This window comes from Notechis scutatus, chromosome 2, assembly GCF_049901735.1.
Source record: "Notechis scutatus isolate UNSWTSFEM ecotype Mainland chromosome 2, rNotScu1.2, whole genome shotgun sequence".
Taxonomy (NCBI): domain Eukaryota; kingdom Metazoa; phylum Chordata; class Lepidosauria; order Squamata; family Elapidae; genus Notechis; species Notechis scutatus.
This window is the reverse complement of record NC_142010.1, coordinates 34,253,083-34,273,582: the sequence shown is the minus strand read 5'-3', so window position 1 is coordinate 34,273,582 and position 20,500 is coordinate 34,253,083. Positions and strand designations below refer to the sequence as shown.

Below are 20,500 nucleotides of genomic sequence, written 5' to 3'. Positions count from 1 at the left end.
CTCAGCAATGTATTTATATATGATACAATGCTATAAAGTTAGGGAGCCTCTGGCAGAACAAGCCTTGGTATTTTCTTATTGTAAACGTTTTGGTGTATAAGACCTGGGTGATAATGTGTATGATTTGCCTCAAAACCTGCTCATTCAATTAATTTTGTGAAAACACCATAGTGCTCAAAGTTAGGAAAACTGCCAAAGAGCTGCAAGAAACAGAAACTCAAAATACAAAATTGAATTACAATAAATAGGCAAATATATATTGAATTATGATAAGTAGACCAACAACTAATCTTCAGATTGCTCAGTTATGAATGACAAAACACATTTTAAAAACACATTTGCAGTTTGAATATCCATAAGGATTTGTAGCCAGGTCTGTGAGCAATAAAGCTTCCATGCCCATTTTGCTAAATGAACATCTCTTGGTAAATGGAATCTCATTGGGAATAACCAGCTCTGACTTTCACCTCAAGGAAGACCTGGATGGGTATAGAATGTGTAGTGGTTTCACTAAGAGTCTGCTCTAATTACCCTCCTTATGTGAGAGAACGTTCTCATCTGGGAAACCTGTATTTCTGAATGATCTGACAAGAATTTATAGTAGTCTGGCATGAGGAGAATCAGATGTTACGCTCTTCTTGTTAATTGAGCCCCGAAAGACTCTGTGCTTATCTTTGAACAAAGATGATCATTTCAGAATGCAGTCAAATGCCTAGAAATCCCACAGAGCAGATCCTCTAGGAACTGTACTATAACCTTCTATTACATGGTTTATAGCAAGGCTTTCCAACCTTGGCAACTTTAACACTTGTGGACTTCAACTACCAGTATTCTCCAGCCAGCATGACTGGATGAGAAATTCTGGGAGTTGAAGGCCACGAGACTTAAAGTTGCCAAGTTGGCATCCTTGGTTTATAGGTAACTAACATGCAATATAAACAATTAAAACTGGGACATTTTTTCGACACAGTGGAGGACAGGAGGGCCTGGCATGCTGTGGTCCATGGGGTCTTGAGGAATCGGACACAACATAGCAACTGGCCATCATAGATGAACCCAGCCCTTTTTCTACAGTATTTATAATAAATAGTTGAATTTGTCTTGATTAACAGAGTCAGGTTAATTCTTGGGTCATGATGCTTGAAGTATAGATCTGTCCCTAAATATTTCAACGTGAAAACTCATATCATCAGTCTGTAGAATTTTTTTTTACTTCCTTCTCAATTGCTCCAACATATCAGGAGTCTTGATATAATCTCCACATTAGAATGAATTCAAAATTTTGTTCATAGTCCAAATCTATGATGATTCTTCCTGACATGAATGCACCGGGTAAAAATTTCTTGAGCCAAAGAAACGTTTATAGCCGAAATTATTTCTGAAAGAGTTATGTACATTCTATACTCTTTATAAATAACTTTAGCAGTAAATATAACTTGGAATATATCAATCTGTCATGTACACAATAAAAATGTGGGGCATTTTACTCCTGAATAGAGGATATTGTATTACTGTCAGTATCTAAACTGCTTAAGAATAAGAGATGGATTGGTTGGTTGCTTCCTTTGTAGAACTCAGAATAGCATTTTGACTTCATGACCATTTAGTAACAATAAGATTTAATAACTTGCCTAAAGCAGTGTGGACTACTCTGTACTCGGGCTAGATTTGAACCTGGTTTTCTTTTTTTTCAGCATTACACATGGTACAAGATGAATATTTGCTTGTAAAGCAAACCAAATGTTTTAGCTAAGCTATGTCATTCATCACTCTGAATTCTTCCCATATCAGGGTGCCTACTGAAACCAGTCTTCATATCTCAGTCCTAAAGCAAGGCAGCTAATCAAATTGCCAAATCCATGATTGCTGATCAGTATTCCATACTGATAAGAGTTTTCAAATAGCCCACAACTAAGTAAAACAAAGTGAAACCAAAAAGGAAAGAATACTGTTAACATCTGTATGTGGCTTGATATAGATGAAGCAGGTCTAGTTTTTAATCAATCTTTGAGGTTTTTGTGCTTTAAGATTAATTATTTTCTTTTTTTTTTAATCAAGGCCATCTTTTGTTATTTATTCCATAATTGTGAAGCAGAGAATCTGAGCTCTTGTTCCCAGCAATATTTGGAAACCCCAAAGTTCTTTGAATGATGCTTTCTTCTATCTGCTTATGCATAGACAGGCACTAGCAGAGAAGAAAGCCTTGCAAAAATGCAGTAATACCACACATTTTATAGTAGTTCCTAGGTGGGCAACTTGATATTTTTCCTACAGTTTTCACACAACTGGGAACAGAGCCACTGAATTGTACACAGAAAGTAGAACAATCAATTTAAGATCTCTAGGTTCTTCTTTCCCTTTTCCTCCCAGTCCTTATATTTATATACATTATTATTTTTAAACTTCTATATCCATTACCAATTATATAACTAGGCAATCAAAAGCTAAGCAGAATATCCCATATTTATTACTGAAATAACTTATAATATTAAATCAGCCTCACAGTAGCAGTCTGGTTTCAATCATGTGAGAAAAAAACTGAATAAGGGCTCTTGCTAAAATCCATATTCCATAAAGCAAAGGTGGAATGGAAAGGAGAAAAAAAAGAAACCCCTTGCACTAATAAGCATTAAGTTAATTGACTGATCTAAGTTGATATAATTATATCAATTAAAAGTAATGCAAAGTATAAACATAATTGTTGTAATGTAAATGCATTAAGCAGGATCAACCCACTTTTAAAATAAGTCCTTGTCATTTTCCCTTCCTGTTTTGTTTAGATACATGTTATTTACATACATACACTTCTGATTATTAGGATCACACACATAACTTGATCTCCCACTCCTCCTCTTTTCTGCAAATCCTTGGCCTTGTAAAGCAATCATCTCTTCTAGCAATACAGACCAGGAAATTGAGTAGGAAATGGTCCTTTGCCGTGCTATTAGCAGATACTTTGCTACTGCACTATTGAGGACCCTTTCTTGCCCTCTGCCCCTGCTCTCTATGATAATCGAGGAGATGGATGAGAAAGGGGATTGATATGATGAAAAAGAGGATATTATAGATTTACAAAATTGCTATATGATTTTCATTAAACGAAATCTCAAAGCTGTTTACAGTCACCAAAATAATGCAGTTCAAGGGAATATAATTTGTTATTGCCCACCTGGTCGCCACTATCTTCCCAAAATCATGAATAAAACAACTCCTGAGCCATAGCCCAAGGAGAAACCATCTTTGAGAGAAAACTGGGAAGAGACATTCACAATAATAGAGTGGACTCAAGCATGTACCTCTACAGTATGTCTTTTAGTTGTTTCATAATGCTAAGATTGGGTTTAAACCTTTAGCATGAGCCAGAATGCTAAACCCTGCAGCTTGAATATGTAGTTAAAAATGGATTTCATAAAGCAATTCAGCAAGTGCGGACAGGAGGAAATTGGGCCCAAATCAAATGAACCAGAACATAATCTGCTCACAGTCAAGGCTAAGTGAAGAGAACAGGAGCAGACACAGGGATGGGGTGTGTGATAGGTCACTGCAAATGCATTGGCATTGCTGGATATGATGGAGCTGAAATAAAGTAGAATATAATTATTTTAGTAGGACACTTGCAAGCTGATTTGTTTTATATGCCACCAAATCTTTCAAGATGGCTTACAATAATGTTCTTTTAGTCCATCAGTTCAACCCTGTTTCCTGGTGATTACACAGGCAAGTTCCTGGCAAAGTTTTCAAAAGTGGCTTGGCAGGACCAACTTTATAGGGCTGAGAGAGAATACCTGGGCAAAGTCACCCAGGATTAAACACCTAAGGTAAGATTAAAACCCATCATCTCCTGGAAGTTGAGCACCTTAACCATTAGACCAGCCTGGCACTCCAACAGCATAATGATTTTTATATTGTATTTTGGGTTTTTGTTCTTGTTTCTAATCATGTTCTAGTTCTAATTCTACTTTCTTTTTTTAAAAAAATATTTTTATTGAACATTTCTCAACAGTTTATAACATATATACACTATTTACCACACTACAGCATCGCAGATACTCGTATATACATCATAATTACATTACTAATCTTTACTTTTATAATCTAATCAACTGTACCATGTGTCTCAGACCAGATTGTATTCCGATTCACCTCTATCTTTTAATTCTAGTGTAAGCCTGTCCATCTCCACGTAGTCTAAAATATTTTTATCACTATCCCTTCAGTGGGAATAGTGTCGTGTTTCCAGGTTTGTGTATATACAATTCTGGCCACAGTAGTTATATGCAAAATAATATATTTATCTTTTTTGCTGTAGTCTCCTCTTATTATCCCTAGGAAGAAAAGTTCAGGTCTAAACTCAATTTGTTGGGTCGTTATTTCCTCTAGCCATTTTTTAATTCTAGTTCAATAGCTTCCGGGCATGTCCACCAAATGTGAAAAAAGATACCTTGACTGTTTTTACATTTCCAGCATTCTGGGCTTCTGGTTGGGAACATCTTTGCCAGTTGATTCTAATTAAAACTAATTCTGCTTTCTAATCACATGTTCTAATCACTGTAAACCACCAATGTATTGTCAAATCTAAATAAATAAATAAAGTGGCAACAATGGTACATTGGAATATCTGCAATAAATAAAACTTGCCTGCAAGCAGCTACATAATAGCCCAGACTTAACAACTGTTGGTAAGACAGATAAAAAATCTAGATAGTGGACATTGTAATACCTGGGGGTAACTGAATAGAACAATTAATTAAACAAACTAAAGAAAACCACAAAATATCAAGACCTGCAAATAGTAGTAGAAAGATTGTAGCAAAAGAAAACAAAGATAGTACCAATAATAATAGCCACCTTGGGTGGAATCCCAAAACATCTGGAGCGCCACTTGAATATCATTGGCATTGACAAAATCATAATCAGTCAATTGCAAAAGGTAGCTTTGCTTGGAACAACTTACATTCTGTGACGATAGCTTTAATTTTATTAAACAACTATCTCAGGTTTTTGGGAAGGACTGGATAGGTGGACAAAAATGTCAAATTCGTCTAAACATCTGGCTGACTGCAACTACCCATAATAATAATAAACAATACAACATCTATGATAAGAAACAAGAAATTAACCTATAATCTCAAATAATACCACAGGATTACTCTGTGACCCAGATAGATGGAAGTACCTAGTCATCCCTTTTCTAGCCACAAAAACAAAGCAGGATCAGGCAGTTACTACTTGGATAGAAACCACTAGAAAATATTACAGTTTTAGGGTATTGATTAATTTAAAATAAAATCCCAGAAAGAATCAAAGAGAAGGGATATTTGCATTGTTCCCCTAGAAGATTGCATAGGAACATCTGATTAGCCATCAGGAGTTAAACTTGACCCAATGGAGCCTAGCCTTTTATTTTATTCTGTGGTTTACATTGATAATTTTTAAAGGTAAGATTCAATATCAATTTAAAAAATATTCTGGGTATTATGGAGTTAAATTTCAACTCTTTTAAGTTTATCATTTTTTTCCTAAGCAAAGATGGAAAAGCTAGAGCAAATATTTCTAAGGAGAGGACATGATACACAATTATCCTTCCCTCCCCTTCCCCTTCTTCTTCTCCTCCCCTCCTAAAACTTTCAGAGCCCATGTTCTGCCATCTTCCTCACTGACAGCCAAATGAACACTTTCTGGTTTAACCTGCTGCCAACTATAGCATTTATTCTGTTCAAAGGAGTTTGAAAGGGAAGGATCTTTTGGATTGAAATACTATTATATTTCAAATTGGCAAGAACTAAGTTTTCAGCAAGAACTCTGCTTAAAAAAAGGACGGCTGGAATCTTTTGAGGACTACTTTCTACACTGAGATACATCATATAATTGTGGTGAGATGTCATAGGAAGCTTTATAACAAATATAACAGCTATTGTTAAGTATAATCAGGCCCATGTGAGTCATGAAAGAGTATTGACCCACTGGCCTATTTCAAAAGGAGTTGTATTAGTTTAGATTTGGTCATGAAGAACAGTCTGGACCATTTTTTTCTTTTTTGGTCTCTTCCAGAAATAATGATCTCAAAGATGATACCAGAGATCTTTCTAAACACATATAATAGTTTTGTTTTTGGTGTTTAGAAAGATCTCTGGTATCATCTTTGAGATCATTATTTCTAATGATCATGTTGTCATCATGTGACATATCGTGACTTTTCCCCTTTGCTAAAATGGGGGTGGGGGTGGCCAGTGTGTGATGCATCCGGCCCACAGCAGGGGTGTCAAACTCACAGCCTGTGGGACGGATGCATCACGCACTGGCCACCCCTACCCCCATTTTAGCAAAGGGGTAAAGTCGCAATATGTCACATGATGACAACGTGACAGGGCAAGTTTGACACCCCTGCTCTATAGGAAATTAATGTTTCATTAAGTCAAAATGATAATATTGAGGAAAAGAGGGATACATATAATTAGCCAAACTAATTTGATGTCAGATTAACCAAATTAGGGAAGCAGTCATATTTAAAACTATCAATAGTGGATAGTTTCAAAATGCTGCTCTTCATATTCACAATGAGAACAACAGGATGGTGAAGAATTCATCTTAGAATTGTATTGAACAATAGGTGAATTGTACAAGCAATAGCCGATAAAATTTTAACCATAGACTTCATCTGGTTTCTGGGACCTGTCTCCAAGACTGAAATTCAAAAAGAGCCCAGAATTTATCAAAAGGATAGCAAGCTGTAAGATCAAAAGGATAGCAAACTGTACGTCTATTGCTACACATGGGAAGAGGAACAAGGTTCCAGAAGTGCAAAAATGGAAGCAATTTAACAACCTAGTTATAATGAGAAGACTGGTTTATCTTAATGCATTATATTTGGGCAGGAATTTTAGCTATGCTACAAGGCTACAAGTCACTAAATGGGTGCATTTAGAAAATACAGTGACTTGTGTGGTATCCAGCTTCTAAATGTAGGAGATCCATAAATCCATCTAAGGTATTTAAAATTTATTTATTACTTGCTCATTTCAGTTTTGGATTGCACAGGCAGATGTTTAGACTGGATTTGGCATTTTTGACCACCTATCTAGTCTTTCCCAAGGACCTGGGATAGGCAGATGTAGGTGTTCCAAGTAAAGCTGCCTTTTGCAATTGACTGATGGTGATTTTGTTAATGCCGATGGTGTTCAACTAGTGCCCCAGTATAAGAAGACTATAGATAAATTGAAATGTATTCAGAAACCAGAAACCAGGATGATCACAGGACCAGAAATGAAGTGCAGCAAGAAGAAATATGTAGGAATTGGGTATGTTTAACTTAAGAAAGAGAAGATGGGCTGTTTTGAAATAATCAAAATTGGTATCACTGGTAGAAGAGGGTTATGACCTATTCCTTTAGCCTTGCAGAATACAGCACCTGAAATTAACAGAAAGCAAATTCTAGTAGAATATTACAGAAAAAAATCTTGAGAATCCCATCAATATCTGTGGAGATCCTCAGTCATCCACGTCGTGGTTGTCCCAAAGATGCTTTTTCAAAACTTGTGTTTCCAAAACAAAATCCAGTTGCCTTTTGAAAAAGCATCTTTGGGATCATGGATAATGGAATCAATTCCTTGGATGCTTGAAATAGGCTTCTCACAGGAACGTTTGTTTGGATCAACACCAGACTCTAAAATACATTGGAAATGAAGGAAAAGTCACAAATTAAATTTCCAGCAAAAAAAAACACCAAAAAGGGGGTTGCTTCGGGTCCCCCTCTGGAGGGGAAGTTAGAGGGAACCACCCCCCCCCCCCCCCCCCCCGCCCGGCCCCCCCCCCCCCCCCCAACTCTGCCCCCCCCCCCCCAGGAGGCCCGGGGGCGCCCGCCCCCCCCCCCCCCCCCCCCCCCCCCCCCCCCCCCCCCCCCCCCCCCCCCCCCCCCCCACCCCCCCCCCCCCCCCCCCCCCCCCCCCCCGCCCCCCCCCCCCGCCCCCCCCCCCCCCCCCCCAGCCCCCCCCCCCCCCCCCCCCCCCCCCCCCCCCCGCCCCCCCCCCCCCCCCCCCCCCCCCCCCCCCCCCCCCCCCCCCCCCCCCCCCCCCCCCCCCCCCCCCCCCCCCCCCCCCACCCCCCCCCCCCCCCCCCCCCCCCCCCCCCCCCCCCCCCCCCCCCCCCCCCCCCCCCCCCCCCCCCCCCCCCCCCCCCCCCCCCCCCCCCCCCCCCCCCCCCCCCCCCCCCCCCCCCCCCCCCCCCCCCCCCCCCCCCCCCCCCCCCCCCCCCCCCCCCCCCCCCCCCCCCCCCCCCCCCCCCCCCCCCCCCCCCCCCCCCCCCCCCCCCCCCCCCCCCCCCCCCCCCCCCCCCCCCCCCCCCCCCCCCCCCCCCCCCCCCCCCCCCCCCCCCCCCCCCCCCCCCCCCCCCCCCCCCCCCCCCCCCCCCCCCCCCCCCCCCCCCCCCCCCCCCCCCCCCCCCCCCCCCCCCCCCCCCCCCCCCCCCCCCCCCCCCCCCCCCCCCCCCCCCCCCCCCCCCCCCCCCCCCCCCCCCCCCCCCCCCCCCCCCCCCCCCCCCCCCCCCCCCCCCCCCCCCCCCCCCCCCCCCCCCCCCCCCCCCCCCCCCCCCCCCCCCCCCCCCCCCCCCCCCCCCCCCCCCCCCCCCCCCCCCCCCCCCCCCCCCCCCCCCCCCCCCCCCCCCCCCCCCCCCCCCCCCCCCCCCCCCCCCCCCCCCCCCCCCCCCCCCCCCCCCCCCCCCCCCCCCCCCCCCCCCCCCCCCCCCCCCCCCCCCCCCCCCCCCCCCCCCCCCCCCCCCCCCCCCCCCCCCCCCCCCCCCCCCCCCCCCCCCCCCCCCCCCCCCCCCCCCCCCCCCCCCCCCCCCCCCCCCCCCATTCTAAGTAAGAGCCTTTACGGAAGCCATTTATATATGCTCATAAAGTGTTACGATACTTCAAATATGAATGCATCTGAATGGGGTCAATATATTTGTTAATTAACTACTGAGCAGTGTTAATAAATGCTGCTATATTTCAGTATAGTTTTTAAGCAAGGGATATTGTTTTAAAGTTAATGATAGCAACATATTTTTTTCTCGGTGTCATCTGGTTAGAGATAACAATCTGTGAAGAACAGACACTGGTCATCAAATTCAAGATTGTTGTCTAAGCACTAGAATGGAGAATTACATGTTTTATTAATAATAATAGTTCACTAAAGAGTGGTCATTCAGTACTGCTTAGTCATTTATTTGGATTTTTCCCAATGAAAAATGATCTATTTCCCCTAAATTAGACACCAAAAGCTATTCTCTGAGTACTGATTAATATTATGGAGGCTTCTGTACATTCTTAAAAGTTTAAGTTCACTTCAAGGCAGGGATTTCTCTTCTTTTTATCACCCCCACAAAAAACAAGTGAGGGAAGCTGGTCTGTGGGAGCGTGGCTCAAAATCACACCCGAAGTTTCTTTACTGCAAAACCACACTGACTCTCCTGTCTTTTATCTAAATAAACTACATTCTTATAGTTGAGAAGATAAATATTGTAGAATCTCACCAGAATGAAGTAAACTCAGATTTCCTGAAAGCTAAAATGTCTAAATAGTTTCTGCCCACCCAATTAGATTGAGAAAAGTGGGCTTCCTTTAAATTCCTTGTCTTCAGAAATGTCTTCTACAAAGTTCTCAAAGATGGAACCTTTTTATCATTGTCCCACTTCTCTGGAAGAACACCTATGTAGAGATTCAACTTGCTCCAATATTAATGGAATTTAGGAAGACAATAAAAACTTGGTCATTTCAATTGGCATTTGAAGGGAAAATAATTTGAAAGTGATTTCTTTGGTGCAAGAGAATATGATTATAAATGTTATGATTCCTTATCATTGGAATATATTATGTATTGTCATTTATCATTTGGTTATTTTGGCTATTGATCTTGTTAATGTATGTTAGGTGGTAACCTGCTGATTGGTTAGACTAACTTAGAAGTCTTAAATGACCGTATAAGTGAATTGATGAATTAATGAATATGTTTTGTAGTTTCTTAAATGCATTAGTCATTTACATATTCTACTCAGAAGTCAAACTAAAAGTATTTTTCATGGAACAACCTAATCCTTGGACCAAACTGTTAATATGAATGTTGGGCCACATTACCAAAGGCATATTATTGATCCCATTGTCTTTAGTTCTTTTGGGAAAGCAGTTTATTTCTAGGAGGAACTAATCTCATAGTTAATGGATATTAGTTGTTCATGATGGATATTAATGATTCTTGAGAGCATGTGCAGAGGATGTCATTTTCTAAAGCTATTTTTAAAATATTGTAGGTTTTTGGAGTTTGGTATTGTTACTTTTGGTCACTTTCCAGTATAATGCATTTTCTTCACTCCTTATTGGTGGCAGAAAATATTTGTTATTATGTTTTTGACATCTTATAATATTCATATCCATATATTCTTCTTTCAGAAATTTCTCATGGTAACCCACCATTGTCTTATCCATTTATTCACAGTGTATCTCTGCTTTGGTGAATTTGCAATGTGGGAGTTTTCCCAATGGAAAATTCCCTAGTGGGGAATCACAGTTTAATATATCTGTGTATCTGTGGAAGCCTATTACAGACTCATTGCTTTTATCATTTTTCCCTGAAAATACTTTTTACTACTTCTGGAAATTTAGCATTCTGTTGCAAGTTCCTCAGATTATTCTTTTTTTCTAGATTTCACTTACTTTTACTGAAATTATGAAGACTGTAAGTGGATCTTATCACAACAAATTTGGTATACTTTTTCTCTGCAAACAGTATATAGAGTACACTCCTGAAGCTGTCTTGTTGGCTATCACTTTTCCCTGCTGATTCATGGAAAGTTGGGCATATGATCTTCAAGATGACCTCACTATGTTTTTAAAATTAAGCTTTGCCTTTCTAGTTAGGGACTCTTCTGTATTTTTATTTAGGGAGCATCTTCAGTATGTTTTCCTTGTGTGATATCCCAGTGAAAATAATTAGGTTAAAAGGATTGTCTTGAATGCTATTTTTGGTGGCAAATGGGATATAAATTCAGTCAATAAATCAGGTAAACAGCCCTGAGTGATTACTTCCTAAAACTCTGAACAGTAGCTATTTGTCAGAGTAGACATCATTGGCCCGTATAGATCAATAGAGTTAGCTGGCATAAAGCAACTTCCTATATTTCAACTCTCCAGCAAGTAATTCTATCTTGGTTTGTCTCTTTATCTCCCTACTACATATTTTTGTTTCCAAACAGATGTTTACTTTGTATTATTTATTCTGCATGAGCAGGATTGACTTCTAAGACAAGTTTAATAGTAAGTTGATTGTAACTATCTCTCCCCCCAAAACACTTAATGGTTAATGGGTTTTAAAATCTCACAATGAATCTTGTTTCCACTTAATTTAATAGCTCTTCTAATTCAGATAGAATTTTTGGTTATTTGCTTACATCTAGAGAGGGTGACAAGAAAGAGAACTGGATGATGTTTTATACTCAGTACTTTAAATTGGGCATGCATCCCCTTGAAGGGCTGATCAGAGATTGGGTTTAACCAATTCCGATATCTCTACCTAGCATTCTTAGAAAATAAATTCAGAATATATCAGACTAGCAAATTTCATTAAAGGCATGGGCTTTGGTGTGCCACAGCTCACTTCATCAAATGCATGGCGTGACTGAACAGATGTAGGTTTTTAATTGGGAGGAGGGGAGGGCAGGGGGAGACAGAATGATGATGCAGTTGCGCGCTACATGTGAGACTGGGTAAAAGTACCCTATCAATTAAAAATGGCAAAGTATTAAACAACCATTGTGTTTGTTGAGACCTCCTCAGAGTACAACATATGCCCCTTCCTTTTTTTTAAATTCTGATCTCTGTTGAACTTTCTGATTCTTACATCCAAGAGTTAGATATTTTAGGAAGATGAAATAAGTTGCAAGGCAGGGAAGGGGCAGGAGATCATTTTAGGCAGGGCCTTCAGTGCTCAACCCAACATCCAGCTAGCCTTTCTCTTTCTCTCTTGCTGCTGAGTGCCAGGGTCATGTGATTTGCTTAGTGGGCGATGCGAAACTCTTGTTTATCCAAAGGCCATGTGGAGATGGGGTGGGGGCTGACCAGGGGGACAGAAGGCACTGGCCTCGTGCAGGATTTTGGTGGCTGAATAGCTTGCACAGAACTGAATTGGATAACTGGGCAGGGGACTAATTTTCTGTGCCTGTGGGCTTAATAAAAAAGAAGCAGCTGCTAGTAACTGCTTGCTCTGATGCATGTAGATGAGACTGTGGACTGCAATAAAATAAAAGGGGGGTGGGTAGAATCTCAAAAGACTTTTTTTCCTCTACATCAGCTCCAGAATCTCTGCTTCTCTCCCTCCCTCTCTCTGATTCTCACACATGAAGTTGCGCTGAATCAGGTAAAAAGGATCTTCCGTTCTCTTTCGAATAATATCTTTGTTGGGTTTATTTGATTGACGGAGAGAAGAATGATGGAATGAATTGAGCGAGCGAGCAAATGAATGAATGAATGAAGCGGTGCTGAGAGAGAGAGAGAAAAAGATTCCAATTATATTGGCCAAGCCTTTTCAGCCGACTCGAGTCGCTTTGCCAGGTTAATAAAGGGAGACCTGGCTCTCATTAAAGAAAAGGGAGGGGGAGAACTGTGCAAGGCTAGAAATAAGCCTCAGTCAGTAAGTTCTTGTTTGCATCTGTCGATGCACCAGCCAGCCATGTTTTTCATGTGATTATTCTACTATGTTGGTTCTTGCTGAGATGCTCACAGTCCTTTCAGAGGCACTGCTACTACAGCTTCACGCAAAGGTGAAGAAACAGAATAAGCTGGTGCTGGATGGCTGATATTACTGGGGTTCCCCCCCCATCCAAATGGAATAGTGAAGAGGTAGGAATATTTAAATTATATACTTGTAGGCAGCAGTGAAAATCTCTCCCCTCCCTTCCCCCAGCTTTCTTCGTTCTGTTTATTGTTTCTGTTAGTGAAAATCATTTTCTTCCATCATGCTGTGTTTTTAAAACGTTGGAATAAGGCTGTATTGCAGCTGAGGTAAAATGGAGAGGCTGGGAGGAAGAAAAGGCTGGCCTTTTGTATTAAGAGCCATTGTGCTTTTCTCTGTGTCTCTTAACAACCCCCCCCCCTTTTTTTTTTTGCAATCCAGTAGCCCAGCAGCCCTTCTTAGTTAACTGTCTCTTGCCTGCAGAAATAGGCTTGCCAAAAAAAAACAAAAAACAAATGCATCCTAAACATGTTTTAGAATCTCCCTGTTAGAGAAGGCTGTGCGTTTTGCTAAACCTGTGTTTTCCTCCACCCATTTGTGGACAAGCTATTCTCCCACTATCACTTTTGACTCCTTAAGTGGTTGATATGCCTTTCAAATTGCTCTCAACTGCAGGCTGTCATGTTTTATAGACTGGATTTAATAAAACCTGGTGGAAATAATGTGTAGATGGTGGAAGAGGCATACTTTCTCCTTTATTCGGAAATGCTGAGGATGACGTCCTAACACATACACACGCTTACACACACACATTCACATATGCTTAAGATATGTGTGATGTACTCAGACAGCATTGACTGAAAGAATCCCATATTTAATTGGTGAACTGTTCCAAAACTATAACAATCTGTTCATATCACCTTCTTGTTTTGAATGATTCTGCTTATCCTTGAATTGTTGGGCTTCCGTAGTGTTTGGCTGTTATCCTGAAATGCTAAATAATCTGTTTGTAACCTATAATAAATACAGCAAGAGAAGCAACTGGGTGAGATTAAAAAAAAGTGTAAAGGCATGATGATTTAGATTAATTTTAGCTGATGTGTAAAGGAACCTCCTTTTGTATCACAAACACAAGATTTGACATAATTGTGAAAAGCCTTTTAAAGGAATGAGGCTTTAAGTTTCCTTTGGAAAACTTTAATGTTGATTGCCTGTGTCTCAGAATTGGAAGCTAAGTCTTTTGTTTTGCTCTTTGCCAAGGGAGAGAAACATGGTGATATGTGTTGTCTTCAAACAGATGGGAGCCCTATATTAAAATTAGAAAATGCCTGTAGTTACTGTTGAGCTTTGGGTGACAAATGACCATGATTCTGCTGAATGGTGTAGCAAAAAAGCATCTTACGAATCTGCCCAGCTGTGTCTCTTACACGCACATACTTGATTAAACATTAATAGGAGACCGTCTTCTCTCGTGCTTACTATCAGTAAAAGTGGTAGTTGTAATTTACTGCAACTCAGCAGCTAATGTCCCAGGATTATTGTGTCATGATACAGATGGTTGGGACTGTTGTTTTGTTTCTGATTTCTGTCTGTACTGAGAACAGATGTGAAAGTTCTCTGGTAAGTCAGCCGCCTTTGTGCTTCTCATACTTAGGAAAAGTTTGAACTCTTTCCTGACTGTATATCATTTTAAATTGTGATATAGGCTTCCTTTGAGAAGAAGAAGAGAGAGGTTGGATCAATCACCTCCATGTTATTTCTTCTGCTGTTTGTATTGTTTTGTATTTCTTGGGCATAACAGTAGCCTACTTGGTTGTTCCTTAAACCAAGATATCAGAAGTGTTTTGTGAATCCTATCAGGCTACTGTAAATAATCAGGTTTCCAGATTTTCTTATTGAGTCTTTGAGGCTCTTTTACATATCATAATCCAACATGCTGGCTTTTTTTACTACTTTCTGTTGAAAATTGTGTTTGGGATTCATATTTTTTTAAAGTTAAATATTTGTCAAAGCCATTATTCTTTTATTTTCCTGAGATGTCTTATTAACAGCTTTTTTTGGATAGTTAGGGATACTGTTTGGTTAGTCTCAGAAGACTTGTTGGTGAATTGTTAAGTGGATTATATGTACTGTTCTCATGTGCTTGAAAAAGAAATTATTCCAGAGAGCTATTCAGTTTCACTTAAGTATATCTAGGTTATTAGTGGCAAAATAATTCCTTTGCGGCTCATCATGTAAACGCAGTACATTTTGTTTGTTTCCTTATATGAAACCATAATGGAATATTCTTTATATGGAATCATAGTGAAATATTTCTATATTTAACTGGAATCTGCTCCAACAGTATCCAAATCAGATTTAATTTAGGATCTCTTCCCCATCCCCACCCCCCATTCCAATTGAACATTTTCTATATTTAAAAGTGCATTTCTCTTTGGTTTGATTTTGAAATTGGACATGTTCCCATCTGGAAGACAAATGATTGAGACAGAAGGTTGAAGGATTAGATGTAAGCAGAGAGTTGGCTACTTTTTATCAGCATGTCTTATTTCTTCTTACACTCAATCCCATCCTGTTTTGCTCCATACATGATTGGATTGGGTCCACATTTAAACACACATATATTAGAGCTGAAACCATTTGAATATAAAATGACGTAAAATATAGAACATAGAATAATAGGATTGGAAGGAACTTTGGAGATCTGCTAATGACATAAGGTCTCCCTGCTCAAACAAGAGGCCTTATATCAGGGGTCTCAAATTCAATTTCATTGAGGGCCTCATCAGGGTTGTGTTTGACCTCGGGGGGGGGGGCTAGGGGGGCATGCCCAGAATGGCCAGCTTGACGTCACTCCTGTCAGGGGCACCTGTGGTACCCTGAGTGCTCTGCAAGTGAAAACGGCCTCCCGAGCTCTGTTTCCGGCTGCAATGGCCTCCTGCAACCCTCTGCCAGTGAAAACAGAGCTTAGGAGGGCTGTGTGCGGCCCTCCCAAGCTCCATTTTTGCTGGCAGAATCACTGCAGGCTGGCCTTCACTGTTTCTAGGATGACCCTGCAGGCTACAACTAAACACCTTAAGGGCCATATCTGGCCCACGGATCTTGGGTTTTCACACATACAAAATACAAGTAAAACATCTTTTTTTAAAATAGCATGGTCCCGGGTTGAACTTCTTTATACAGACACAAAACTCAATTTCATGCTCCTTTTTGTGTTCTATTCCATGTCTTATACTATTCTACATTTTCTACATAGTTTTTCCCCTCTTTTAATTTTCTCAATTTTATTTTGATTATCTCATCTCAATTCAAATAATTATATTTATACTTTTGTCTGTTCTGTTTCAATTTCATATTATCTTTTCTCATTAAACAAATTTTCTCCTGTAGTTACTAATTGGAGTATGACACCTTTATATCTTTTAACTACATCCATTCAACTCTTATTTAAACTTCAATATATACCTTAAGGTTATGACCTTCAATATAATACATAATGCATAATACATAACTTCCAATCGAATTCTGCTTGGTACATTCTTAAAAAGATTATAAATATATGTAATTATAAACCTTCATTCCATTCCAATTCAGTTCTTTCATTAATAATTAAAATCTTAACATCCTTAACACTTCTTTTCAATTAAATATCATACTTCCTTAAAGACACGTATAATCTCCATAATTAATTTTTCCCTTATTTCTCTTCACATATGTTTTGTAAATCATTAAATATTCATTTTGTTACATTTGTTTATTGACAAGCATTCCAGTGAATTACAATAGCTATTTTATCAAACATTTTAATCATACATTGTTTCATATTTTCTAAAATTATTTCTGTTTCTAATATAACAATACTATCTTATGTACCTTTGGAGAATTCCTTTTTCCATTAAATTTTCACCCATTATCTCTAAATAGGTCCTGTTTCTCTATATTTTGTTTCTGTCCTTCTTTTCCTTTCTTTCTTCCCTCTCATCTTCTCCCTCTTCTCCCTCTTACCCTCTTGTCTCTCTACTTCTAATTCTCTCTTCTGCATTTCCCTCTTCTGTTGCTTTCTGGTTTTATACTTATTTTTCACTCTATCTGTTTTTGGAGTTGTTTTTCCCAATCCTAAACTTTCCATTCTCTTTCCCCCTTTTCCTTCCCCCCCCCACCTAAGATTACTTGTTCATTAAAGATGGCTTCTTCTTTGTCGCAATCTTCTTGTTCTGCAGGCATTTCTTGTTGTTTCTCATAATTCCAAATCTCCATTTCTAAAAACTGAAATACGAAGCCAAAAGAACCTCTCCCTTCTTGTGCATCTTCTTTGTACTTTTTAAGTTCCATTTTCAGATCTTCTAAAAGTGGAGCCATTTTAAATAGTTTTAAACAACCACCCGACTGATTTTAGTCATTCAAATACAATAACCAAAAATCCAGAAATCATCAAATAATCCAAATAGTCCCAAGTTATTTCTTCTTATTTATTTTTCCACTTTCTCTTCCTGGGGTTTTTGTTGTGATATTTCAGTTAAAATGTTTCTTTTGGAAGTCTTGTTGAGATTTTGCTGTAAGTTCTTTTTAATTCCAGGCAGTCTCCTCCCTTCCAGATCCTGCCCTTTTATTCTTTTTCTCTCCATTCCTGTTTTCAAAAGCTTTTGATTATCCAGAAATCTTTATTATCCCTTTGACTTTTGATTTTCAGCATTAAATGACTATTAATGTCAAAGTGGATTTTTTTCCAATTTCTTGCTTAAGTCTCTTAGCTGTCAGTATAGGAAAAGGAGAAAAAAAACACAAATCTTTTCCCTTTTCTCTCTCCTTCGCAGCTTAAAAATCTTCTTAGGGAACGTTATTGTTTTTTTTTTTTAATAGTTTCAATTCCAGGGTACCTTATTTGTTGCTTTTGCTGTTTGACCTGGTCAACCAAAACTTTCTCTTCTTATCTTCCTCCTGCACATTCTTTTCCGGTCGAGTTCTTCTTTGTGGTGGCCATTTCTGACCACCGCTACAACCGCCTTCGGGAAAGGGAGTAATGGCCAGCTGGGGAGGAGAGATGTGGCTCTCCTCAACCCTGCTGGCAGTCTCCCCCTTCTTTACCACCTCTACAGGGTGGCTTAGCCCCGAAACCAGCCGGCTCGGGTCGCTCCAGCGGCGAGCACGGATCGAAGCCTCGCAGAGACGAGGTTTTGGTCTGTCGCCAAAGAAGCTCAAACCGGAAGTCCCTCTAGTGATACAATCTTGATTCAGGTGCCCCCATAATAACAATGCATTACTGCAAAATATGTTGGTTTACAAGAATGCCCTTTTGGTTAGAATTTTGCGATCGTATCTAACTATTCCTGGTTTTTTTTTTCCTTCAAAGGCCTTTTATCCATGGTTGATGACCTCTGCACACACTTGTTTGCCATTCTTAAAATGTTATAATCAGAACTGGATATAATAGTTTAGATGCAATTTTAGCAGGTGCAATGGAGAGTAACGATGATTTAAGTTTCAGTTATTGAAACCTTAGAAAATAAACAAGACTACTGCAGAAGTTAAACCAGCTTTTTTGCTGGTTTAAATTTTTCCCTTTTGAGGCAAAACAGGCAAAATTGAATCCCATATACCAAGAAGTGTTGACCTGGATCAGTGTTCCTCTTAGGACAAGGTTTGATGAATAACTCTTGCCCTATTTGTAATATTTTGTCCTGTCTTATCATTATAAGCAATCCTGAAATAGATTTCCTCTAATAATAATTTCCTCTAATAATATAACTTCCTGAAATCAGATTTGTACAGAGAAGAATTTCTGAAGTATTATTTGATTTATTTTATGGATTCATTTTCCTTGCTTTTACCCTTCTTTATTCCTTCCTTGATTTAGTTTTCTTCCAGACACCATGGGTCCACTGTGATGTTCTCACATTAGATATTCTGACTCAAAATTAGCTGAGGGAGTATTCAAAACTGTTCTCTTTGCTTAGGAGTGCACTGCATTACTTCTTTCTGAAAAACACTCTGCCAGTGGAGTTGGAATTATATTCAGTGATGGTCTGCCATAGCACTGGTTATGTTCCAAAATATAAAGTAGTTTATGATACAATGTGTTATATTGCTTTTTTTTTACAAATCAAATTTCTTGAGGGTTATAAAACTAAATAATGTTCTCTTATGGATTCCCATAAACCTATCTGTTTCCCTTTTTCATTTCTTTTTTCCTAAAGGTATACAGAAGAGAAAAATATATATTACATATTTTCTAAGCTTCACAGCGTGATGGAAGATAGATAAAGAAAAATCAAACATCACTGTAGAATTGTGAATTCTTCTCCTGAACTTTAATAATAGGACTATGTTACCATTTGCACTGAAATTCTTTTTTATTACTCCCTTTATATTCAGAGCAATCATTGTGGGCACACATACATATTGGACCTAGTGTCTTTTTTTTCCAACTTAGTTTGGTCTATTTATTGTAAAGTTTGCAGATTTGCATACAGAATAGCATATTGAAGTGAAAACCAATAATTGTACTTTTTGTTTTGAAGGATATGATGGATAGTCTGTCTTACTTCATGCTCCAGCTAACAATAGATTGTCAGATTGGAAATTTCTCCAATCTCTGCCTACAGTCCTTCTTTTGGGGCACCTTATCCAACTTCACTTTATGTCTTGATTTACAGTTTGCTGTTCCAACATTACAAATCATGATTTGATCCTTGTTTGTAATCCTGGATGCTAGTTTGTATACACTTTTAGGTGTAGAAGTGCTCAAAGTTTGAGTGGCATGACAATCTTCAGTTCATCAAAGTCCAGTGTCCACTTCTAAGCCCGTGAAAGGGATATAATACATTTCCACTCTGGCAAACAATGTGTTGCTGAATTAGTGACATTAAATTGAGCTGTTAACATTTTAAAAAAATATTTTGAATGGGCTCCTGATGAAGACGTCGGAGTTAAAGGTTTAACGTGGACCCCATTCCATTGCACATATGTAAACCAAATCTAAAACCAATACTAGCCTTTAAATTAAAGAGAATCACTCCTACTTACTTGAAATATTATCTATCCATCTCAATCACTTCTTAATATTTGGAGACCTTCTTCCCCAACGAGCAAAAAATCATTATGCTTGCTATCCTTCTAGTATCTATGGATACTAGTTTTGGTCAGGCAAGAATATTTTTCATGTTTGTTCCCCAGGGAAGAACTGCAAAGAATAGTGCTGATCCCAGCAAGAGAAAGCAATGTAACAATTCAAAATAATATTGCATTGCGCAAATAATATATTCAGCCAAATGCTGCGATTCACACCTTTTTGTTCAGAGTATCATCATTCCTCATACCAAAGATACATAAATATCAAGAATTCTAAGACAGCTTTTAAATTTTGGAAGTAAAATTACTGTACATTTCTGATTAAAACACACAACTGCTTAGACTTTTATACCCTCTTGTAAGTACCATTATCTTCTCCCAATTTTAGATATGGCTACAAGGAGGCCTCGACTTACAACCATTTGTTTAGCAACTGATTAAAGTTACAACAGCACTGAAAAAAATAACTTACACTGGGCCTCACACTTACAACTGTTGTAGCATCTCCATGGTCACATGATCAGAATGTGGGCACTTAGGAACCGACATGTATTTACAACAGTTACAGAGTCCCAGGGTCATATGATCTCCAGTTGCAACTTTCCCAGTCAGCTTCCAACAAGCATACTCAAGGGAGAAGGCTGGATTTGCCCAGTGACTACATGATTCACTTAACAATTTCAGTGATTTGCTTAACAACCCTGTGGAAAAAAGGTGATAAACTTGGGTGT

General features: G+C 39.6%; 1 protein-coding gene across 24 annotated transcripts in view; it reads left to right on the top strand.

The window, feature by feature from the left end:
* The window catches only part of MAGI1 (membrane associated guanylate kinase, WW and PDZ domain containing 1), a 524,636-nt gene that overhangs the window by 317,968 nt on the left and 186,168 nt on the right, over positions 1-20,500 (top strand). The window contains exon 1 of one of the 24 annotated variants that reach the window (XM_087954567.1): positions 12,285-12,386. The exons of 22 other annotated variants lie outside the window; for them this stretch is intronic. The gene's annotated coding sequence lies outside the window, so the exon portion shown is untranslated. Of the gene's footprint in view, positions 1-12,284; positions 12,387-12,853; positions 12,869-20,500 lie in introns of those variants that run through there. One more of the 24 variants, XM_087954569.1, reaches the window with a different exon arrangement.